This window comes from Sprattus sprattus, assembly GCF_963457725.1.
Source record: "Sprattus sprattus genome assembly, chromosome: 16".
In the NCBI taxonomy this organism is placed as follows: domain Eukaryota; kingdom Metazoa; phylum Chordata; class Actinopteri; order Clupeiformes; family Clupeidae; genus Sprattus; species Sprattus sprattus.
Window position 1 is genome coordinate 4,712,264 of NC_137914.1, and position 26,867 is coordinate 4,739,130.

General features: G+C 43.1%; 1 pseudogene across 1 annotated transcript in view; it reads right to left on the reverse strand.

Moving 5' to 3' along the window:
* Positions 1-4,152: 4,152 nt before the first annotated feature.
* LOC308377737 (transcription factor EC-like) overlaps positions 4,153-26,867 on the reverse strand; it is a 30,839-nt pseudogene continuing 8,124 nt past the window's right edge. Inside the window, exons 2-7 of the transcript in view lie at positions 9,071-9,307; positions 8,873-8,974; positions 7,142-7,275; positions 5,613-5,652; positions 5,401-5,476; positions 4,153-4,864 (exon numbers count right to left, since the gene is read on the reverse strand). The product of the transcript in view is annotated as a transcription factor EC-like (transcript). The remainder of the gene's footprint in view (positions 4,865-5,400; positions 5,477-5,612; positions 5,653-7,141; positions 7,276-8,872; positions 8,975-9,070; positions 9,308-26,867) is intronic.

Here is a 26,867-nt window from a genome sequence, read left to right on the forward strand (position 1 = left end):
TATTCTTATAATGTCATGCATTCACTGGTTTAAAGCCATTGAAACTTAATAAAGCCATTTCTAATGGAACCATATCATATTTTTTTTTGTCATATTTCAATTATTCTTATAATGTCATGCATTCACTGGTTTAAAGCCATTGAAACTTAATAAAGCCATTTCTAAAGGAACTATATCATTCTTTTTTTGTCATATTCTCATAACTCTTATAATGTCATGCATTCACTGTCTTAGTGTCAAGCAACCTGAACTCTTCTATGTGTCCTTCTCTTTTCACACGCCATTAAATTCTCACGCATCTAATATTAGTGTTAGAGCTCTCAGAAAACCCTGCTTGTTTGGTTGTGGTTGAACATAGATCTGAAAGAACATAGATGTCCTTCTCTTTTCACACGCCAATCAAATTCTCAAGCATCTAATATTAGTGTTAGAGCTCTCAGAAAACCCAGCTTGTTTGGTTGTGGTTGAACATAGATCTGAAAGTTCTCTTATGATCATGGAATGACCTCATCAGCCACAGTAGAGGCCTTTGCAGCCTTAAAGGTACTTCTTGAAACTGCTGTGGCTTTGCACCGATGGTCGTGGTTGGGGTCAGGTGTTAAACCATGGTCATGATCGAGAGGGTCAGGAGGAATTTGTCCTGTGAGAGTGTCAAAAGAACACACATCTCTCAAACCAGTGTGGGCTAGCGTTAGCTTTAGCTCCCTTCAGCTTCCAATGCCCTGATATGCGTCCATGAGGCCTTAGGAGCTACAGTAGTGCATGTGTGGGAAGTCTGTTACTCAGTATCTCTTTTCACAGCCCCAGATACACAAGATGAAGCTTAGGCATTTTGTGCATACACAGTGAATCCTTCAGCAATCGTGCCATCGTCACCATGCTTTTTCTATTTTTATTTAAAATCAATTTTAAATTCTTAATCAAAAAACACCTGATAACTGAGACTGCCATTGCGACACAAATACAAATATCCCCACCTTGAGAAGTGACAGACACACAGACACAAAGAGTTTCACGTTCATCCACTTGGTGAAGTGATCAGCAAACGTGAGCTCGTCACTGAGTGTGCTCATATGGTGTGAGGCCCAAACTAGCTACTCCTCAGCAGACAAAAGGATGAACACACACACACACACACACACACACACACACTCTCACACACACACACACACACACACACACACACACACACTCTCACACACTCTCACACACCCACACACACACACACACACTCACACTGAGCGTGCTCATATGGTGTAGCCCAGACCAGCTCCTCCTCAGCAGACATACGGATGAATCCAAGACAAGAAGATAACATCAGAGGAAACACACACATCATCAAACCATCAGATTAAACAGGTCTGATTGGTTAAACTAAACAATGGACTCACAAATTGCTATAATGTTACCATACAAACATTACCATTAACTGCCACCACCATTACTGATATGAGACACGTTGAGAATAAGTGTACGTACAGTAAGTCAGTGCCATTTAAGAAAGGTATTACAGCATTACAGTGAGCAAAATGTGTCTGTGAAGTTCATGTGAGTTTAACTATGCTTATTTGTAGCTCTTGTAGATTGTAAATTGTAGTTCTAAGTTTAATGTTCCCTCTCGTTGCATACATTTTTCATTAATGACCAATATATGTACACATATTTGGTTTTAGAGTGTTTTTAGATAAAATGTGCCGTGTCACTTTGCTTAAAACTGTTTTGGAATAAAGCTGTCTCTTGCAAAAGTATATTATTCTTTGACATATTTTCATAATTCTTATAATGCCATGTGTTCATTGTCTTCCTTAGTGTCAAGCACAGTTAACCTGAACTCTTTCATGTGTCCTTCTCTTTTCACACACCATCAAATTCTCAAGCGTCTAAAATTACTGTTAGAGTTCTCAGAAAACCCTTCTTGGTTGGTTGTGGTTGAACATAGATCTACATGTTCCCTTCTGACCGTGGGAAAAAAGAGATCTGTGAATGACCTCATAAGCTACAGTAGAGGCCTTACGGTGCAAACCCATGCCACCGTTGTGAGCGACGCGATCTCTAAACCCAATGCATTTCAATGGGAGCCAATCCATTGTGACGTAAATTAGCGATCTGAGCGACGCGTCCGTTGAAAATTCGAACATGTTGAAACTTATGCAAATGAGGAGCGATATTTCCCGGCAGCAGCCAATGAGATTGTTTGGTGTCGTCTTTGACAGTTGGACTGTATGCTATTTCCACACACTACACCACGCCCACTCAAAGCGATGGAAGTCGCTCAGAACGGTGGCATGGGTTTGCACCGTTAGCCTTTGTGGCTTTGCACAGAAGGTCATGGTGGGTGTCTTTCTGCACTCTTTATTTTTCTGTCATTGTCACTCTTTCTCTCTCTCTCTCTCTCTCTCTCTCTCTCTCTCTCTCTCTCTGGTGATCCCCAGTGCAAGCCAAACACCTCTGTGAGTGAAACACACACATGACTATTTCAGGGTCAGTTTGCTGTTAATGGAAACCCATTAATGTGGTGTTATCTTTCTTTCGCCTATGAGCCCGTCCTTGTAGCCTTGTGGGCTCTTTAGACACAGCTGTTTCCAGACTCTTCATCATCCTCCATCACCTGCACTGTTCAACTCCAATTTTTAAAAATCTTAAATCCCTTGTTGGTTTTGCTGTGATTGTTCCTCTTAGCAGTACTGACATGAAAAAGATGTGGGATTTTGTGTTTTACAACAATTAGTGTGCTTAGTTGAGATACGTTTTCTTTTTCTACTTTGGTCAAATGTCTGCAATCCACATGTGTTTCACTGAAACAATGGATCTGTATGTGTGATGCGTGTTGAGCTTGGAATAAAAGTGGTCTAGCCCCACAGAGCTTTGGTTTTGTCACTTGAACCTTGGTTTGCTTGTAACGTTCCCTCTGTATGACTGTGAGACTGTATGACCTGTAGGAGCCGCATTTAGGTTTTTGTATTTTGTAATGATTTATTGATTTTTTCCTTTTATGGAATTTCGAGTGTGCGCTCTCTATAGGTGGTGACGGTGCCACCCTATAAATGGCTGCCAGACGGGAATGACGAGGAGAAGGCGGGAAGCTGAGGCGTGAAGCTGAGGCCTAACCACGCTGTTCCCATTTGGACCTGTGCAGTTATTTGGACTTTAAAACTTTGATTCTGCAATTGCATCCTTATTTTTTGTAACGTTTTTCTGCAATAAAACCGGCAACAGTATACAGTCAAACTCCCTTTTGCGTTGGGTTATTTGGACAGAGCTACGAGTCTTGACCACGCTCCCCCTGCTTTCTCCATGGTGGCAAATCAAGGATATAGGACATAGGAATAGGATTGGATTGGGTTTCTTAAAGGAAGAAACCCAAAAGCTGTTTTTTGCCACTACATGACCCTTCCCATGGGTATTGTCATAGCAGCACAACAGCATCACAACCAATTACCTCCTTTGGAACTGATAAGGATGCTTTGCATTTTGACAGGCAGTGCTTTAATGAGTGACACAAATGTTCAATGACTGATTGTTGTGTGCAATGTTTTGTAAAAAGTGTTGAAAAAGTTGAGAATTAGCTCAGAGTTTAGCAGATTTTAAATTTGATGCACCAACAATACTGTATAAAAGGCAGACACACTTAATTTCATTGAAAATAAAAAGGGGTTTATTTCTCTTTTCCCCACCCCCCAAAATAAGATGAATAATGGATTAAAACATATAAATACACACATATATCTTTTCTTAAATAATACACTTAAGACAAGACAATAGAAGGGTTTGTTAGGTATTTAGCTAGTACGATTATATTTGCATTGCTTTTTCCACTTTTTGGAGCGGTTGATTAAGGAAACGTCGCCCATCACCTCGTAAACGTCAATAAAGCACGTTTTTAAACATATCTCTTCTGCACGGCGCAGAGAGCAGACGTGGTCAGTGTAAGAACTGCATACAGAATAAGAGTCATTCAGTTCAGTTGTGACACAGGCTGTCCAGTGTTCTCAGCAGAGTTATGTCAGTACCTCCCACTATCATTGGCTCCCTTTTTCTCTCTTAATAAGTTAATGAATGAATGGTGGTAAGATCTGGCAGGAGAAAGAGGGAGCTGCGTTCTTAACTCTCTCCACTCTTCACGGACAGGACAGGAGTTCAGGAGATAAGAGTACTGGGTGTCAGACTTGCACGGAGCCCAAATGTCTTTATTTGTCTGTTGTTGTTGTTGATGCTGTTGTTGTTGTTGTTGCATGTCGGACTGGCAGGGGTCAGAGGTCAGGAGGGTCAAAGGTGACCGGGACATCAGAGGTTGTCGTCGTCTGTGCTGTAGCTGGAGCGGCGGCTGGAGCCCGTGGAGACGTAGGGCGAGACAGCGGACAGAAGCGGGTCGGTGCCGAATGGCGAGAGCGTGTCGTCCATCAGCATCTCCTCCAGCCGGGGCTCCTCCTTCAGCGTAGCGCTAAGGAAGTCCGTAAAGTGGGACATGGGATCCAAGAAGGTCGTCAAGCCGTCACCGGGCTTCCCAGCTGTCGCCCCTAACCCTGATGACGACGAGCGCACGCCACCTGCAGCCCCTCCGCTAGGCCCGAGAGGCTCCCCAGTCGCGATCGGGGCGCGGGGCAGGTACTCCCCCCCACAGTTGAGCTCCTCGGGGTAGAGAGGCGGCTGCTGTGGTGGCTGGGGTCCCTGCTCCTGTTTAAGTAGGCGGGTGGAGAGCTCTAATGACTCCAGAGTGGTGGCCATGCTGGCCAGTCTGCGGTTTGTCTGTTCCAGCTTCTTCTGTCGACGCTCCAGCTCTCCGGTGTGCTGCTGCTCGGTCTGCAGCCACTTGATGTACTCCACCGTGGCCTTCAGGATGGTGCCTTTGTTCCAGCGCATGTCACTGCGGAGCCACAGGGAGAAGACAGGGAGAGAGAGGGAGGGAGATTCATTTCACAGTAGCACAGTTTTCATTTCACAGTAGCTTCCTGGTAGTTGAACCTCATTCATACTTTCATAGTGATTTAAGTAGTTTAATTAATTTTTGGGATTTTTGTGTGTAATTAACTACTGAAAACCAATTTGGAGCATAAAAGGAAAGGAATGGTTTCATTTTTATTTTATTTTGCCATTGCTGTGACCAGCCCCTCCCCTCTTTTTCTTTCATCCTATCCACTGTGAAGCCAGGCCCAGGGAATCCATTACTAGCATTACTGTGCATGTGCTTGTTTTAATGCTATTTATTAACAAATGTTCAGACAGGTTGTTTCATGCTATTTTTGAGGTTACTCTGCTAACTGAGTTATCCTGCTTGGTGTAATACTCGTTTCTGGAAGGCAGGTGTCTGACTGTGTACAAAACCAAAGCTTGCTCTTCCGCAGGAATAGTAGGAAATTGCATGTCCAAAAATAAATAAAATGAAAACACTTAGAAACTCACGGGTCGTCACACTTTGGTATGAGGGTTCCCAGCTCTTTGATTCTGTAGTTGATGTTGTACCTTCTCCTCTTCTCAACTGAAAGACAAATAGTGCAGGTCATACCTTCTGTTAAACTATTTTCACGCTTTTGAAAAAGGCAAATTTAATCAAGGTTTTACAGTTTAAATAATAATTAAAGTAAAAATGAAACTTCGGCGACAAAAGCGCTCACTCTGGTTGTGGTTGTTCTTTTTCTGTCGCTCTTTGGCGTTCTCTGTGAAGACGGAGGAGAGAAGAAAGAACGGAGGAGAGAGAGAGAAAGAAAAAGTTCACGTAAGTGGTGACAGACCCAAGCTATCACATAAACACTTACACACAAACGCACACACACACAAACGCACACACACACACACAAACACAAACACACACACACACACTCAGTCAGCTCAACCCTTGCACCCGCTTTGGCCAGTCGAGGTGATCAAAGACTTACAATTGAACGTCTGACCCTGACCCCAGCATCCCAACCCAAAAGGACCCCTCCACCCTCCCAACCCCCGGCACCACGGGGCCCCTCCGACCACAAACAGGATTGACCTTTTTACCCCCTCCATCCACCCTCAAAAGGGCCCTTCTTCATTAGCCCACAGCACTCCCTCTCTGTGGCCCTCAGTGGCAGGCTGTGTCCTTGTTAACATGCTGAGACTCACAATCAAGTCAACTTAACAAATTTGCTAATTTAGTATTTAAAGCAAAAAAAAGAGGTTGAGCTAGGGTAAGCATGCGGGTTAAAGGGGGGGGGGGGGGGGGGGGGGAGTTGAAGGGTGGCGTGAGATAATCCCTCTATTCACATTCTTCCAAATTACATAATTGGGCAGCGTGATTGGATTCCTCAATCTGTTTTCTGTTGATTCAATAAGGTCCATTTGAAACTGCATGTAACACACCCATTGTCTGGGCCCACAAAAGATTGTAATTGACTTATTTGCGCATCGTAGTGAAGTGTTCTTCAGGCATTCTTTCTATTTACTAAATCAATTAGCTCTACTTGATGCATGACATTCATCAGAAAAAAGACAGCGTTCATTTTCACAGAGGCTTTTCTGTGTTGCTTGTATGCGCCATTGCAAACACACTTTCGTTTCTTTTCCTCTTTTCTTGTGTATAATGATTTACTGATTATCAGAGAATAGAGAGATCTAACTGCAACCCGAACAAGTTTTGAGCTTTGAGGGAAGAAATCTGCAAAAAAAAACACATAAACAAAGTTTTGTGTTTTCTTTTGAAATTCGGCCACATTTGATTTAAAAATCATTCAACAGACATGATCCAACCTTGGAACCAGGACCTAAATCAAAGTCAGTTTCTCCTCCATTAGTGCATTTCACGCATACACGTACATGCAGCATCTCTTTAACTCTTGAACTGGGTTACTTTTTGTGTTCGCCATTGAATCAAGTTCTTTCAAACCCAACTTTGAAAATGTTCACTGGAAAAAGCTCTCTCTGTGTGTCACTCTCTACAAATAACCAATCACCATCCATCCCCCCCATCCTTTATTTTCTTCCATAAAAATGTAATAAAATAATAATAATAAATATAATAATAATAAAATATAAACATGAATGTTGATCCCCCTCATCTCAGTGTTTGCTCTGATGGTGAGAATTGCATTGATTCCTGTCTTTAAAAAAAAATGTGTTGGTGCTGTTAATTTTAGCATTAGCCGCTAGCTCTGCTCTAGGCTGTGAGAGTGCATACCTGTGACCTTTCAACTGGTGAACTTTCAACTGTGATCTTTGAGGGGCGTGAGAAGGGGGTCTCAGTCCACCATGAGGGTCAGGCATACCTGGCATAATGTCGTACATGTCCAGCATCCCACCGTTCAAGGACACCTAGGGAAAAAAAGAGAACAAAACATGAGAGTACTAAAGAGATCCACTCAGCCCTTACTTTCCTCCTCTCTGCACACACAGATGTCAAAGATGGGCTGCTCTGTCGTTTCTCCCTCAACTGACCAAGAGCATGAAGACATTTTTTCTTTTGCTTCTTCCTTATCTGTGTGACACTGATATAATGTGGACATACAGTATGGATCAAGAAAGCTATGTGTGGAGAGCCGTCTGTGTGTGTGTGTGTGTGTGCATATGTGTGTGTGTGTATATGTGTGTGTGTGTGTGTGTTTGTGTTTCTTGTGCCCCAAGCTGCCCTGTATACTATACTATGCTGCGCTAATGAAGTATCTCTTTGTCCGAGAGCTATGAGGGATGATAGCCAGCATTCCTATCATATTAGGCCCACTTGTTTCCCTTAGACTCCCATGCGTTCTTTCCCTCACTGTTCTGTGTAAGTACTCGTTTAAAAAAAAAAGTTTTATTGTCTATCTCAGTGGTAGCACTGCGCAACATGGCTAATATATTTTCGTTCCATTCACTCGCATTCCCAAGTCGGTTTCTGTTTTTCTCACCTTGAGAATGAAATGTCACCACACACGCACGCACGCACGCACGCACGCACGCACACACACACACACACACACACACACACACACACACACACACACACACACACACACACACACACACACACACACACACAGACACACACACACACGCACGCACGCACGCACACACACACACACACACACACACACACACACACACACACACACACACACACACACAACTGAGCATAGTTTCCCCAGTGTTAGGAGGGTAAAAAAGGGACTGAAAACTTCCTAATTAACCCTCTCTCTCCCCTTCCATGCATTAGCAAAAAATGCTACAATGTTAGCTGTCAGCGTCTGCCTAATCCATTGTATCGTAGGCTTAGCAAGAGAGTGAGAGAAAGAAAAAAAAAGGAGAAATGCCTTAAATCCTCTTAATAGGTAGGCTTTGATTCCTGGGCGTACTTAATCTGACCTCACACCGAGACAGAGACCCCCCTTTTCCCAAGCTTGTCCCCGAGGCTGATGACACTGATGTAAGCCTTGGGGTGAAAAAGCCTTTCATCCCTACCAGTGTCTCTGAAGCACTCTAATTGTTTCAACCACATTTACATTTCAGTGTAAAACCATCAGACACACCATCAGTTGCATTGTAAGGTGATTGGCAAGGTTGTGCTAAGTACTTGTTTGCTTGTTTTGCTTTACTCTATGCTATACTTCCAACAAAGGGAAAACCTTATCTCAGATGCTAATATGCAAGGTATGCAAACAGTGAAAGTGGACTGGCCACACACACACACACACACACACACACACACACACACACACACACACGCGCACGCCCACACACACACACACACACACACACACACACACACACACACACACACACACAAACATACACACACACACACACACACACACACACACACACACACACACACACACACACACACACACACACACACACACACACACACACACACACACACACACACACAAACATACACATAACCACAGAGTAGTTGACAGTAGACTATACTTACGTTGCTTTGCATTAGGATGTTAGACTCCATGCAATCCAAGCCGCCATCATTGAAATCGGATTCAAGGCTAACTAAGTCATCAATAACTTCATCCATTTGAAACTAAAAAAAATAAACAGTAATTTCAGTGTACTCCTTTGCTCTGACAATCGTGAATAATCAAGTTTCAGACATTTAAGAAACACATATCCAACTCACCTCGCTGTCATGGTTACTGGTTTCCAGGGAGAGACGAATGACAGGGCTGCCGTCTCCTTCCTGGGACATGTGCCCATTGCGCATGACTGGCACGGCCCCAAGCGGCTGCCTGGCGTAGGGGTGGGGACCTGGGTGGGCCTGGCCGGCATGTTCGGAGCTCAGGGTCAGGTACTGCTTCACCTGCTGGGCCTGAGCCTGGTGGAAGTGGTACTCTGGGTTCTCTTGGTGGCTCTGCACCTGGGGGGAAAGGGTGGTGGGTGAGCATAGAGAGAGATAGAGACATTTAGCATCCCAGTTGCATTTGATATCATTCAACCCTCTCAACCCTCAAGTCATTCTTGAGATATGTGGACAATTTAGTGAAAATAAAATGTATTAAGACTCTCGTCAAAAAGTAAACTGTCAAAAGGTTTGAGTCACAAAACATCATTGAACAAAATTATTCAACCCCTTTTCAATAATTTTTACTTTGTATGTCTTTCTTTACTTCTAGGATTTCCTGATGAAATGGAAACAAAAGCTTCAATGCAGACTTTCAGAAAAACACTAAGCATTAGATGTCTAATTTCAAGTATTTGTAAACACAACTTTATGTTGGCTTTTAGAAAGTCAAGACACACACACATGAACATACATACACACACATGTACGCACATACACACACATGTACACACATACTAAAAAAGAACATATCCTAGCAAGAGCGACAGACCCATACAAATCCGTAACATATACAATACATAAAACAGGCACAAAAACAATCATACATCATATCAAGTGAGCCAGACTAACTGGAAGTTTACACCTTAAAAAAGAGCTCTTAAGCAATCAAGCATAGAACAGACATTTTGTGTACAACCCAACATTACAGTCACACTCTAAAAAACTCAAACAAATTCAGTGAAAATACAAATTGATAATGGCAAAATATAATAATTCTAAATACCAACGTCTTAAAAAGTTTCTTTTTTTTGTCTAAAATTGTTAAATAGTATGTGTAAAACCAGTTAAAGCTGAACCAGGTCTGTTTAAAAAAACGAAACAAAAAAAAACGCATTGACTGATAGGGAAAAGACAGTCTCTCAGACACTGCCAGGAAAGCAGAGCCAACCAAGAACCAGAGTGCTAGCACAGCTACAGACTCAGACAGACTCACCAATCTCCAACCTCACTAAAATAACACCACCACCAGCAGCAAACACGACGGCCATTAAACTGGTCCCCTTCAGTGTGAAGGCGAGCCGTGCAGAGACCCCCAAATGCCAAAATGCTCCTTACATTGGAAACTTGGATGCCATCTCTCATGTCGTAGTAACTGCAGTCGGTTAAATGGGGCATTCTCGTCACACGCCGTCTTCAGTTCGCAGAGAACTCGGAATGATCCAGTCACTGTAACTGACTTGGTTGTTGCCGGTGGCGACTACTCCCTCCTGAAGAAGAAGATGAAGTACTGGTGTGACAGAGATGGTAACTGTCCCCTCCTATCCAACCAGTGGGCCCTTATAAGAAGGCAGGGCCAAACACTAAATGACCTAATTAGCGGAAAGAACGTTACTATGGTAATCCCCTCAAACAGAGACCCATCAGATTGCCCTCACTTTGATCACAACAGGATATCTGCCTACGGCCTCTATCAGTCTTTTCAACGGGAGGGGGAGGGGTGGGGGGACGTTTGTTGGAGGTGGGGGGGGGGCAGTTGAGGGGTGGGTACCAAGCTTTCATGGCGTGCAGGCCGGCCAATCACAAATGTCCCCGTGGTTCTTTTTTATGCCAGTTCTGCTTAGGGGGGAACCAGGGTACAAATGGCATTTGTTCTCTGTGTGTTTTTAAATAACCCGGCAGCAGCTATTTTTACCGCGGCTACTCTGTGGATGCATTAGGAGAAGGCTATTCTTCTTTTGTTGGAGCCTCTCTGTGTGTGAGAGTGTAAGGGGAGAATTTTTGTGTTTATCATGAAATGTGCTTTTTTGACCCTCTCCCATGGGACATGGCAACATGGTTTTCTTGGGTCCTGAGGTATTTTTAGGTCCCACAGGAGAGGCAACATATGTGTTACGTCTGAATAATGCCATGAAGCTGGCAAACATTCAATTGGTTAATGTCAAATTAAATTTCATACAAAAACATGCATAATCCCAAAGAGGATTGATATTAATTAATTAAGGTAAACCGATGCAGGACTATCTCTGTAGGGATCCTTTCAATGCTGTCATGCCCTTATAAAAACAGTCACAAATCAGTCAGTAGCAGTCGTTTACTTTGACATGCAGGCTTGCCTCACAGGATTCCATTGTATAGCCATTACATATTCACTGTGAACCCAGACAGTTCTACTTACTCATTAACATTATGTATTCAGTACTTAAAACCTGGTATTTAGTTGACCCAACTTAAAATGTATTAGTTTTCTGAGCAAGTGCAGGCATTTTAATTGTATTGGAATGTATTTGTTTGAGTTAACATTGCCTGATAACTCAAAAATGTTTAGTATCTGACGTCATCAACGTCGTTGAGAACACCATTGCAAAGCTCTGGTGATGAGAGACGGACACAGCAGACTTAAGCTAGAGGAGTCGTTTAGTAATCCAGAGGTTGGAAGGTTGCTAGTTCGATTCCCCACTCCTCCTTACCAAGTGTATAAGTGTGAACCCCTAAACTGCTCATGATCTATAAATGCAAAATTCCTTGTCAATCGCTTTGGATAAAAGCGTCTGCTAAATCACAGATGTAAATCTAAATGCAGTGGCAACACTGGGAAGGTGGTCAACCAATGACAGTTCTCTCTACAGTAAGAGCTTGCGCAAGAAGTTGGAACGTAAGGAAAAAAACTTGTAAGGGTGTAATAACTAGTTTGAGAAAGACCCAGAGAAACACAAATATCTGACGAGGCTAAATCCTTTACGATTTTGGAATAATAGTTCAGAGAACTCAAAAATTATGAAAATAATAACACAAAAAATCTGAATAGCCGATGTATAATTTTTTAGTTAAGTTTACTTAAAAAAAATAATATATGTACTCAAATTTTCTTATGTAATCGGTTACATAAAAAGTTTTGAGTTCTCTGAACTTGTTCGGGTTTACAGTGTTGTTACGAACTGACTTGTGAGCCGCAACATAAATTGGAGACAGACCACAGAGTTGTACGAAAATAAGGTTTTATTTCTATACAACTTAAAAGAAGTGGATAAAATAGTGACTGCAAAACAGCCGCACCAACCGCATGGTGTTCACCAGCTTCCAATGCCTGGTGAGAATGCCAGCCCCCTCTGAAGGCAAACAGCATGGCTTTTATCCACAGGTCGTCAGGTGTGGACAATCAATCAAATTACGCCCATTCACCACCTAAAGACCATTGCACTGCCACTGCAAAGCCAGTAGGGGTGTAGACGGGCGTAACAATATATACAGCCGCGGAAAAAATTAAGAGACCACTTCAAAATTATCAGTTTCTCTGGTTTTACTATTTATTGGTATGTGTTAAAGTAAAATGTACATTTTTGTTTTATTCTATAACCTACTGGCAACATTCCTACCAAATTTCAAATAAAAATATTGTCATTTAGATCATTTATTTGCAGAAAAATGACAATTGGTCAAAATAGCAAAAAAGATGCAGTGTCTTCAGATCTCGAATAATGCAAAGAAAACAAGCTCATATTCATTTTTAAACTACACAATACTAATGCTTACACTTAGGAAGAGTTCAGAAATCAATATTTGGTGGAATAACCTTGATTTAAAATCACAACTTTCATGTGTCTTGGCATGCTCTCCACCAGTCTTTCACATTGCCGTTGGGTGACTTTATGCTACTCCTGGCGCAAGAATTCAAGCAGCTCGGCTTCTTTTCATGGCTTGTGACCATCCATCTTCCTCTTGATCACATTTCAGAGGTTTTTTTATGGGATTCAGGTCTCGAAATTGGGCTGGCCATGACAGGGCCCTGATCTGGTGATACTCCATCCACACCTTTACTGGCCTGGCTGTGTGGCATGGAGCATTGCCCTGCTGGAAAAAACACTTTTCAGAGTTGGGGAACATTGTCAGAGCAAAAGGAAGCAAGTTTTTCTTCCGGGACAACGTTGTACTTTGCCTGGCTGAGGTTTGTAAAAGACCATAAGGATTGAAAAAAGCGGACTGGGGGGTCTTCTAGTTCGTCTTCTCTGATGAGTCCAATTTTCAGCTTTGCCCAACACATGGTCGTCTGATGGTTAGACGGGGACCTGGAGAGGCCTACAAGCCAGAGAGTCTTGCACCTACTGTGAAATCGGACTCATCAGAGAAGACGAACTTAGAAGAACCTCCAGTCTGCTTTTTCAATCCTTATGGTCTTTTACAAACCTCAGCCAGGCAAAGCACAACGTTGTCCCGGAAGAAAAACTTGCTTCCTTTTGCTCTGACAATGTTCCCCAACTCTGAGAAGTGTTTTTTCCAGCAAGGCAATGCTCCATGCAGTGTTGTTTTCGTCAGGCAAGACGAAAACGAAAATGACGTCGTCAGACCCCTTTTTTCCATGACGAAAATGAGACTAAGACGAACGTCACCAAAGCCATATAAAGACTAAAATGTGACGAAAAATTTAGACATTTTCGTCAGACGAGAACTAGACGAGACTCAATTGTTAGTGAGTGGACGAACAAAGTTTCAAAACATGCTTTTTTTCCGCCAACTATAATATGCGTGCAATGTCAATCAAGAGCTCAGACATCAGAAATGGAGCCAGCTGCTTGTCCTAACAGTCACGCCCCCATCACACACTAAAAGCCTCGCTCACGCGCAGCTGCCGTACGGCTGTACGCACTGTGCGTACCTTCTGCTACGTGAGAAGAAGAAAGAAAGAGAGAGTCTGCAATCATGCGCTGAGCCTGGCCAGTGCACAAAGCACAAACAAACGAATAGTGATTAAAGTACAAACAAACGCTTACAAAAGTTATCTGACACACGCTGTTCCCAGCACGACGCATGCATTGCCACTGTAATTCAATACTACGAACGCATATTACAATAGGTAAACTGCAGACAGAGGGGCGCGCAAAAAAAAATGCGGTACTACGATCTCCCTGTCCAAATGAATGGAGTCATTTGACTTTATGATCAGCATATTCAGGGTTTGCTTCAGTATCTTACACCCCTCCTCCTTATCCGACAATGTATGGCAGCAAATAAAATCGGTGTACGGACAACTAATGGCCGTTGAGTATGCAGAGCTGGAGCTGTGGAAACAGCTAAATGAGTTATGCCACACAGCCAGGCCAGTAAGGTGTGGATGGAGTACCACCAGATCAGGACCCTGTCATGGCCAGCCCAATTTCGAGACCTGAATCCCATAAAAAACCTCTGAAATGTGATCAAGAGGAAGATGGATGGTCACAAGCCATGAAAAGAAGCCGAGCTGCTTGAATTCTTGCGCCAGGAGTATCATAAAAGTCACCCAACGGCAATGTGAAAGACTGGTGGAGAGCATGCCAAGACACATGAAAGTTGTGATTTTAAATCAAGGTTATTCCACCAAATATTGATTTCTGAACTCTTCCTAAGTGTAAGCATTAGTATTGTGTAGTTTAAAAATGGATATGAGCCTGTTTTCTTTGCATTATTCGAGATCTGAAGACACTGCATCTTTTTTGCTATTTTGACCAATTGTCATTTTTCTGCAAATAAATGATCTAAATGACAATATTTTTATTTGAAATTTGGTAGGAATGTTGCCAGTAGGTTATAGAATAAAACAAAAATGTACATTTTACTTTAACACATACCAATAAATAGTAAAACCAGAGAAACTGATAATTTTGAAGTGGTCTCTTAATTTTTTCCGCGGCTGTATATATAGCCATGCGGTTGTCGGTTCTAAACACTGCACTGGTTTTGTTCATTAATTGTCCTCAGTAAAAGTTTGGTGCGAAAAATATCTAAAAATAGGGCCCAAGTTGAAAAATCCAGAGGTTAACCCTGTAAATCCCAAAAAATCTCCACAGAATTGTAGCCCTGCAAGTTGAGGTAACATGTTTACACAGAATCACTCTACACACAGCTCTGAATTCAGGAGTATTCCTACACACATCTCACACAGTTCACACACAAAAAGACATACACACACACACAAACACAGTGTTCATACATACATAGATACACACACACACACGCGCACACGCACACACATACACATGCACACACACACACACACACACACACACACACACACATATCTCACAGAGTTCACACAGTTCACACACATAAGCCTAATTTATACTTCTGCATCCCTCTCCGTCCTCGAAAAAAAAATGGGCGGGCGGGGGCAGGCGGTTGATTCAGAAAAAATTGAACGTACTGGTCGGGCTTGTATACTACTCCGACGGCTATGCGTCCTAAAGCCTATTCAGCCTATTCAACGCCGGACCGCTGGGTGGGGTAACGACTGTTTGTCGAGCCCGTAGCTACCACATAACCTCTTTATTGGAAGTCATTGATTGTTTTTCCTCCCAACTGTCACTGACATGACACGGATGCTACTTCAGGACCTGTCGGGCAGGTGCCGTCACATGGGCCTTGGAGACATGTTGCTCAGTGAACACTAGCATGTCTAATGCTATATATTCACTTGAGTAGGCAAATGTATCTCCATCGTGGTGGTCATTTTTTTGTGAGAAACATTGCGATTTATAACAAAACGATATGCTTATCTTACATACAATACAGAAACTATTATAAAGCGATCCAATAAAATGAATACGTTCTTATTTTCTTTGGTATTTTTGTCACATTCATACTGCAATGATCGCTGGGTAACCTTTGAATAACTACAACGCTATGACAATGCACTCATTGGCCACGAGACGGTTGCCCTTGTCAAAAAGTGGTAACGTGAATGTGTCACTATGAAACAAAGCATGCACACTTCGAACAAAATTACCCCCCAAACTCTGAGGACAGGGCCAGAAAAATAAACCCACGGTATTCATCATACATCATGCAGTGTTATAGTTATATCAGACACACAGCAAGAACATGCATACCTCAACATACAGTTGTGGGACTGCGATTTCAACCATGAATATGTTGAAAAACACATACATTAGCACACTTACTAATGATCCTCTGCCAGGCTCTCACACACGAAAAGTTGATTCCAAAACGCTCGAATTTAAGACAGAGTGGACTCACAAGTAGGCTATGCATTTGTGCTGCTTGTGGGCAGGACAAAACCGATGTGTTTAATCTGCAACGAGACGGTTGCCCTTGTCAAAAGTGTTAGCGTGAAACGTCACTATAAAACAAAGCATGCACACTTCGAACAGAAATACCCGTAGAACTATGAAGTAAGGGGCAGAAAATTAAACCCACTGCAGTCTTCATACCAATCCACATGCAGTGTTATAGTTATATCAGAAACACAACAAGAGAATGCATACACATACATGCCAATAAACATTATTCTGATTCTGATACCTCAACATACAGTTGTGAGACTGCCTTTTCAACCATGAATATGATCGGGAGCACACTCACTTATTATCCTCTGCCTGGACACCTTTAATGCCCAATTTTCAAGAAGACGATCTTAGAGAAATCGTTGTGTGTGTGGTAGTCGTTTATTGTATAAATTCCTCCTCCCGGGAATTCTCACAACAGCGAATGACGGCAACTAACAGACAATGGTTGATGGTGGAGCTGGACTAGTTTGAGTTATAAGCAGAGGACGTGCTTGTAGCGATTTGAGCGACAACTACAACAACAACAGAACAGGAGACAGGTGGTACGTACGTTTACTAGATTTTCCGCTAAATCAAGCGTTAGCGTATTCACAATAACTCTCAAAAGTGTACTACTAATGTAGCTAGCCTCGCTGCTAATAAGTACAACGTCGTCGTGCCGATTATGCTCTCACACGCCACCCTCATTGAGGCAAAAGTAATGTTTGACTCAAATGTCTTTCACTGCCATTTTATGTAAAGTCAGTCATTCTAAATAGGTTCTACACATACATGAAATACATTTCCTATTTAATAGATGCAAAGTAATTATGCTGCCAGCATTACTCCGTAGCAAATTACGTTAGATGTCAGTTGAAGCTGGTTGGAGAAGGCACTTTCAACACCGAGCCACCAGCCAAGAGACCAACAGTGGTCGGGAGAAATGTACTTTTCGAGGGTTTATATAAAATACGGTAGCCTAATGCTGCATGTTGTGCAGCTTTGTAGTTTACCAAAGTCGTACTAAAACATTTTGACAGAAAACAGGAAATGTGAGGTCCTGACATGTGCGAATCCGGAAATGATGTTGTTTGGAAATGATGTCGTAAACTGGCCAATCACAGCCAAGGGGGTCTCCGACTCTCTCCGTCTCTTTAAGAAAAGTTAGAAAAAAGCGTTTGTCTCCGACCAGCTCTCCGACGGCTCTCCGACGGGTCGGATGGGCGGCAACACCTGGGTGAAGGTGTTACCAAGGCGTGCCAAGGCGTGCCAAAGTGTCCCTCTACGACCAAATCGGAGAGAATCGTAGAAGTATAAAAATGCCTATACACTCCAACCAATACAAATGCACATGAAGTCTCGTACCACATGCCAGCAGCAGACCCTGAGAAGGGTTCAATGGAAATGTAATATTCATGTGTCATTTCTACTCATTTATGGTGGTCCCTGTTTTTCTTTGCTCAACTGACTTTTGGCACTTAATCTTACATTCTTTGTTGGGATCCTATCACTGTTGTCATGCCCTTATAAAAACAGTCACAAGCCTGTCAGTAGCAGTCGTTTACTTTGACATGCTGGCTTGCCTCACAGGATTCCATTGTGTGTGCATGTATATACTGAGGACAATTAATGAACAAAATCAGTGCAGTGTTTAGAACCGACAACCGTACAATACTGTATATAGCCATGCGGTTGTCGGTTCTAAACACTGCACTGATTTTGTTCATTAATTGTTCTGAGTAAAAGTTTGGTGACAAAACAAGATCTAAAAATAGGGCCCAAGTTGAAAAGTCCAGAGGTTACTGCACTTCCAAAGTGAATTCCTCCAGTCAAATGCACAGCATATTTTAAAGTCCAAAGCACTCTCTAAAAATAAAACTCAGAATTCAACAGTATCTTACTCATAAAAGCACGACAAAACAGTGATACAAAAATAAACATATAGGCATATATTGCATATGTGTGTATAGAAATGTGTACACATGGTATCAAAGCAGTAGAACACAAGCAAAACCAGCAGGTGGGAATGATGAACAACTATGCAGAAACCAACTTTGTGAGAAAGAAAGAGCCACACAAGACCTCTCTCATCAGTCCCTCCTTTCTCTCCATATATACATCCTCCACCTCTCATCTCAGTTTCCTATACACAGTCCCCCTCCCCCTCCCCCTCCCCCTTCCCCTTCCCTTCCCTTCCCCTGAGTTGGCCCCTTTTGACTAATCACCAAGGCCCTTCAAGAAAGCACACCTTTGTTAGACACACACACACACACACACACACACACACACACACACACACACACACAGACACAGACACAGACACAGACACAGACACAGACACAGACACAGACACAGACACAGACACAGACACAGACACAGACACACACACACACACACACACACACACACACACACACACACACACACACACACATACACACACACACACTAACACACACACACACACACACACACACACACACACACACACACACACAAGACATGTTTAAAACATGAGACTTCCTGGCTCCGATATTGTAAAAGCTGGACAGCTTCTGAGACACCACTTCAAAGTCCAGCTTCCACATCCAAGAGCTGTTTTATCCGAGTAGAAGAGGAATAATTTTACATTTACATTTACATTTACATTTACATTTAGTCATTTAGCAGACGCTTGTGTCCAAAGCAACGTACAAGGGAGAGAACAATCAAGCTTGGAGCAATAAAACCTGGGGTAACAATAAATACTGCTTTTTTTTTTTTTTCAAGAAATAGAAAACGACATAGGAATAAAAAACGAAGTGCAGGACTGTCACTGCTTAAGTGCAAGTTAAGCCAAGGTGCCAGTTAGGAAGGGAGGTGGTCAATTAAGAATTGGGTCTTCAAGAGCTTCTTGAAGGTAGAGAGGGACGCCCCTGCTCTGGTAGTGCTACCAGTCCCCATCACTTTATTGATTCATATGTTCATACACCCATTTTATAACCAGAACACAACAGTTCAGTTCTGAGAGCAGTGAAACTACTGAGACTGCATCCGCCAACAACCACAAATAATCCTTCAAAAAGAAATCTCAAAATAATGATTGCCTATCTTTAACAGTTAATCTCAACACAATATACAGGAATGTTGTTTTCATCTTTTTTTGGCTGTGGTAATGTAGTGATTCCCAATTTAAAATTTTCTATGGATATCTTGTCATTGTTTAAGATCTGAACACCCACCTCAACCCACCAATGTCAGCCTCCACCTATGAGGTTTTACTGCTATAACTCTACTGTCTGCCGACATCTACAATGTTCCATATTTAAGCTTTGACACACCAGGACATAGTCTTGTTATGACAATTAGTACCACATACAACTTTAGACTCCAATCAGTCTCTCTCTCTCTCTGTCTCTCCTTCCCTATCATGTTCCTGCTTCTAGAAGGGGAAGAGCGATGAAGATAAGGAGAAGGGGGAACTGAATGAGGGGCAAACGTAAGGAAGCCAGAGCGTTAAATAAACAGTTTCATCCTTAGCTGAAGGGTTTGTGTCCTGAGAAGGGGAGAGCTGGTGGGAGAGACAGTCTATCCAGTCATTTCAGGGACCAGATGCAATTAGGCCCAAATCCGATTTGAGCGCCTAAATCAATTAAGGCTGCCCTGTCGGCCTCAACAAGGCTCCCGTTCAAAGGCACACCTGAAAGGAATGCGGCTCCGCAACGTCCAGCCTTGAATCACACACACACACACGTATGCTCACACACTCACGAACATACCCCAAGACTGCCGCCCCAGCCCCCCTATATCCCCCACCCCCAACCTAAATCAGTCACAGTGGTGTAGCGTGAGGAGTTTTAATTGTGTGCTCTTGCACAAGCTTGCCTATATAACCCCGATTCACTCACTCGCACGCACATACACACAAACACACACACACACACACACACACACACCCACACACTAACACACAACCACCCACACACACATACACAAAATACACACACACACACTTACACACACACACACACACACACACACACACACATACACAGATATACACACATACACACATACACACACACACACACACACACACACACACAAACACACACACACACACACACACACACACACACACACACACACACACACAGGTGGTAATGGCTTATCTGCTGCTGAATACTCGGTCCTGTGCTGTAGGGCCCCTGGATGGACCTCCTCAATGGCGTACCCGCGTGACATTATGTGACGCAATGTCATATATGTCAACACACAGAAAGGTTTGAGGTTCTGAGCCTGGGTAGACACAGTCTGCATCCCCTAATTGGCATTCCCAGAGAGAGTATCATAAGTTCTATGGAGGGCTGTGGGCAGTGTGTGGATGTGTGTGTGGGCAGTGAGGGGATGTATGTGTGGGCAGTGTGGGGATGTATGTGTGGGCAGTGTGTGGATGTATGTGTGGGCAGTGTGGGGATGTATGTGTGGGCAGTGTGGGGATGTATGTGTGGGCAGTGTGGGGATGTGTGTGTGAGCAGTGTGGGGATGTATGTGTGGGCAGTCTGGGATGTATGCTTCTCTTCCCCGTGTCTGTGAACTTCAGAGACCTTTGTGAAAAGACGGCTCAGTGAACACTAAAGTAAAATCAGAGACTTCTCTTTCTATCACAGATGAGATCTGAGCCTGAAGGGGCATCCAGGGCCTCAAGCTCTAACCTATTCAGTTCAGTGGGACATATCTGCTTAGCTTCCCTTCGCCCTCTTTCCCTTCCCCTCTCTCTCCCTCTCTCTTTCCCTCTCTCTCCCTCTTTCCCTTTCCCCTTTCCTTTTCCCTCTCTCTCCCTCTCTCTTCCCCTCTCCCTCTTTCCCTTTCCCTCTCTCTCCCTCTCTCTTTCCCTCTCTCTCCCTCTTTCCCTTTCCCCTTTCCCTTCCCCTCTCCCTCTTTCCCTTCCCCTCTCTCTCCCTCTTTCCCTTTCCCCTTTCCTTTTCCCTCTCTCTCTCTCCCTCTTTCCCTTTCCCCTTTCCCTTCCCCTCTCTCTCCCTCTCCTTCTTGCAGTGCATGAAGTGCATTTGTGGGTTAAATTTGCAAGGCACTGTTCAAAAGCTTTCGCTGGAGATATAGTCATTACAAATCTAATTTCATTGTGGAAAATTAGCTGTTTAATGAACCCTAAGCAAAAAATTAAATCAACTTTGACCTTACTCGAACTAATAATACCCGGCTTGGGCACAGACAAAGATCTGTTTGTGCTGTGTGCACCGCTTAAGGCTAATGGTGTGTGTTTGTGTGTGTGTGTGTGCGTGTGTAAGTGTCTGTTTGCATGTGCCTTTGTGAGTTTGAATGAGGCCCTGTGTCGGTGTGTGTTTGCAGGTGTGCAACTGTGTAGGTGTGTGTGCATGAGTCTGTGTGTTTGCTTGTGAGCATCTGTGTGTGTATTTCCAAATGTGTGTCAGTGTGTGTGTGTGTTTGTGTGTGTGTGTGTGTGTGGACGATCCCAAGCCTGTGTTAAGCCATACTCAAATAAACTGAGAGGCGAGAGCTACCACTCACTCACACCCACATCTTCTTAGCTCCTCCCCTCTGCCGAACTCCACCCTCTCTCTCTCTCTCTCTCTCTCCTTCTCTCTCTCTCTCTCCTTCTCTCCCTCTCTCTATCTCTCTCTCTCTCTCTCTCTATTCCCTGCATCACCCCCACCTCTCTCTGACCTTTTCATTCCAAGGCCATCGCTAGGTCTCGTTAATGTCAATTAAACATGTCCATGTCACCGCTTTACGCACGCCAACGCAATCACACTTAGTCACACACACGCTTCTGCTTTCAACCCACTGCTTTTTATCTCCATGGTGAAACTCAATAACAATATCAATAACAAAAAAAAACATCACATTGCAAGAAGAAGACCTAGTGGGTGAGCAAGTCTGGGGTGAGTGAGTGAGTGAGTGAGTGAGTGAATGTATGAGTGAGCGTGTAAGAGTGAGTGAGTGAGTATATGAGTGAGTGAGTGAGTGAGAGGGAGAGAGTTAGTGAACTTGATCATGAGTATGCCAGATCAGTGTGTCTGCTCAGATCACATCACAGAAGGATAGGTTTTAGTGATTGAGCGAGTACGTTACGGATTGACTTGAGTGACTGAGGAAAACGGCCGTGTGAGAGTGGGTGAATGTGAGTAAGTTCATGAATGAGTGAGCAAGCGTGAAAGAGTGAGTGAGTGGGTGAATGAATGTGGGAGTGAGCGTGTAAGAGTGAGTGAGTGATTGAGTGAATTTGTGAGTGAGCGTGTAAGGGTGAGTGAGTGAGAGAGTGAGTGAATGAGGCGCGTGAGTTCATAAATGAGTGAATGAGCGTGTAAGAGTGATAGGGTGAACTTGATCATGTTTTACTAAATTACTTGAAATTGATTTCCTCAAAAGCCATCTTTTTTTGTTTCATAACTGGGTGTACATTTGTCTGATATTCTGCTTAAACGTAGGCTACGTGTCTGCAATCTTCCTTAACGCTGTTAAACATTAACACAAGATGGTAAGCGACAGGTTGCCTCAAATCTTTACAAGCTAGTTGACTGTTACATTACTGTAAGCAAGCCTGCAAGCTCAAGCTAGATAGTGTGGTTTGAGCAGAATATGAGAGCACTGCAAATTGCATCATTGGTAGGTAATGCAAGCTAGTATTGTTTCCGAGCTATAACATCAATAATTAATGTCTTTATGTATTTTAATATAATATAATGTAAATTAATTCCCTTTTAATGTAATCATTTAAATCATTCCGTCTGCACAATACATCGATTTATCTTCCCAAATGGCAGCAAAAGGGCATTACCCACCTCCATCACGTTTTTGAAAACCACAAATTTATGTCATTCAAAGCAATAATCCAAAAATTTGGGATTGGGACACACCAATTTCTCCACTACCAACATCTTAAAGCCCTAATCTAATGCAAATTAAAATTAACCAACACCCTACAACCTTCCAAAACCAGCAAACAGTTACTGGACATACCCAACAACCCCAAAAAACGTATATCAAAACTCTACAGAATCATTGCCTCATCTAACCCCACAATAACGCTTCCGAAAAACAAATGGGAGGGCGACTTAACTCTGTCTCCCGACCCCGACCCCCAACCTGTTCACTCTCTCTGGACCACAGTAACTAACATACTATCTTCGGTCCTGGACTGCAGAGTCCCACTGTCTCCAGCACTCTGTCTTCTAGGAGACACCTCAGATTCCCCCTACCCCTCAAAATACAAAACCCCAGTCCTTGTCTCTCTAGCTATCACCAAGAAAATAGTCTTTCAAAACTGGAAATCTAAATCATCCTGCCACTTCAACCATTGGACCAACTTAATCCGAGAATTCATCCTGACAGAAGAAACTGCTGCATATAAAAAGAACAATCTGGAATCCCCTCATAACATTTCTACAAATTCAACAGTTAATGTAAGCCATGTACATTCGAAGCCCCCCACCTCACCCCCACTCTTCCCCTCCTAACTCTCTCTAGTTCCCCCCCCCCCCCCCCCACACACACACACGTTCCCTTTCCCCAAACAACACCTTATAGCTACACACTTGCATATACCTACCCTACACACATAGCACCATACTCCTCCTTTCAGACCACATCTACCACTCCACATTTCTCCACCATTTGTCTCTGTCTGCCTGTCTGACTGCGTCCCTAAGTCTGTCTGTCAGTATGTATGTTAAAGCTTGTTTCTGTGTTTTTCTTTCTTTTTGTCTGTTATTTTACTTTTTTTGTGTGTGTGTGTCTTGCGCACTTGGGTACATGGGTTCGGAGCCACTTCAATCTCTTTTTTATTTTATTTTTCATTGTTATCATTATTATCATTATTATTATTTTCTCCTATTTCTTACTTTTGTAAATAAAATTTTGTTGAATAAAAATAAAGTTGTCCTCCGAAGATGGGGGGTGGTGGTGGGATATTTGACATTGATTCACAAAAGAGTGCTCTTACAGAAAGGTTTTTATTATCATCAGGTATAGTTTTGCACACTGCCACTCTCAGAACAGAGGGTTGTCAGTTCAGATCACACCTCATAGGCCTACTTTGTAACATCTATAAAACTACTTGCAAAGTACTTTAAAGTCTTTATTTTTTTATTCAAATGTAGGCCTTTGTGTGTAACGTTTTTTTTTTTTTGCCCCCTGTCACTGTTGCTGAGGTACACACACACGTGACCCCTTGTCAATAACCGAAATCACATAGCCCCCCCACATTACAACTTCCTATTTGACCCCTGCCGGTCAGAGATACGTTGGTTCAGTCCCTATTTGACCCCTGCCGGTCAGAGATACGTTGGTTCAGTCCCTATTTGACCCCTGCCGGTCAGAGATACGTTGGTTCAGTCCCTATTTGACCCCTGCCGGTCAGAGATACGTTGGTTCAGTCCCTATTTGACCCCTGCCGGTCAGAGATACGTTGGTTCAGTCCCTATTTGACCCCTGCCGGTCAGAGATACGTTGGTTCAGTCCCTATTTGACCCCTGCATGGTCAGAGATACGTTGGCTCAGTCCCTATTTGACCCCTGCCGGTCAGAGATACGTTGGTTCAGTCCCTATTTGACCCCTGCCGGTCAGAGATACGTTGGTTCAGTCCCTATTTGACCCCTGCCGGTCAGAGATACGTTGGTTCAGTCCCTATTTGACCCCTGCCGGTCAGAGATACGTTGGTTCAGTCCCTCTTTGACCCCTGCCGGTCAGAGATACGTTGGTTCAGTCCCTATTTGACCCCTGCCGGTCAGAGATACGTTGGTTCAGTCCCTTTTTGACCCCTGCCGGTCAGAGATACGTTGGTTCAGTCCCTTTTTGACCCCTACAGGTCAGAGATACGTTGGTTCAGTCCCTTTTTGACCCCTACAGGTCAGAGATACGTTGGTTCAGTCCCTCTTTGTTGTGTGAGCATCTTTGTCAGACATCACAGGTGTGCTCTTCGTCTTTCTCTCTCTCTCTCTGATATGGTCTAATGTGATTTATTTTAACATTTTTATAAGACCTTCTTTTGAAGATTAATACATGGATTGTCCCAATCTGATTTAAATCTGATCAATGCAATTATCCTTAACTACGAGCTCACTCCTCCCTCTGATCCCCCCCCCCCCCCGCTTTCCTCTCCTTCTCCTGAACTCCTTAATTGAATAATCGCTTGAGCCTGAGTTTCATTTGTGGCGTAGTGAAGGACATGGAGGGGACACACACAAATCAAAAGGCCTAGTGTTTCGATTGATAGGGGGCGACTGGGGTTAGAGACCAGGGGGGATGGGGGGGGGGCTGAGGATTCCCTCCAACATACACACGCTCACAAACAAACACACACATACTGTACACACACACACACACACACACATGCATACACTGATCAAAAGGGCCAGGATGTCTAGATGTTTTCTTGGTTATGCAAAAAATTTAACATTCTATGGAACATCAATGTCTCCCATTAGATAGATAAATAGATAGATAGATAGATAGATACTTTATTGATCCCGAGGGAAATTAAGAAATGCTTGCTATGTAGCTGTATGGAGAAGGAGATGTATATAGAAACACAGAGAGAGATCTCAAAACATCTTGATTTATCTTGATGACTTTTCCAATTTGGTTGCTTTCACATATTAGATTAGACGTGTTATTTATTCAAAGAAAACTTCTGAAATATCTTGACAGACTTTTTTAAATGCAAATGTTGCCCCTCTAAAGCATGCCCATCTAAAATTAAATTAACAATAAATGTACGTGTCCCTTCAGTTCAACTTTTTTTTTTTTACACTTTCATCTTCTTGCGAATCATCTAATTTTCTGAAGATCTGCAGACTCATTTCAGAGATCTCATTTCGAGTGACAACTTTTTAAACTCTGTTTGGAAAAGAAAGGTCTGGGCCGCTGTTACGTACACGCATGGCACATGCTTTTCACCAGCCCCATGGCAACCATGGCAACAAACACCAAATACATACAAATACATTGTAGTATAGTAGATTTAATAGTTTACCAAAATTACAAAGAATACAGGATTTAAAGGTAAGGGTTAATCCAAGTGTGCATACCCCTCCCCCAGTCTGACATGGCTGGACAGAAAAGATCAGTCCACAGTGGGGTCTGTGTGTGTGTGTGTGTGTGTGTGTGTGTGTGTGTGTGTGTGTGTGTGTGTGTGAGTGAGTGTGTGTGTGTGTGTGTGTGTGTGTGTGTGTGTGTGTGTGTGTGTGTGTGTGTGTGTGTGTGTGTGTGTGTGTGTGTGTGTGTGTGTGTGTGTGTGTGTGTGTGTGTGTGTGTGTGTGTGTGTGTGTAAATCATTCATAATAATCTACTATTAACCTTTACCCCAGACTACCACACCATTAACCCAATATAGGCCACATACTATACCACAGGCTCCCGGTGGTTTGTTTGACGGCACTGGATGAGCCCTCATGGTGATGCTATGAAGCCTATAGACAACAGTTCATGAAAGGCAACCAGAGTTGGGAGCACAAAAAAACATTTAGGTGATGTCCTACCTCAGGAACTGCCAGTGTGAGGCATTTTTAGTGACTGATGATAATAATTCATTATTGTCAGGTTTTAATGGCACACACGACACACTGGAACACACACGTAGG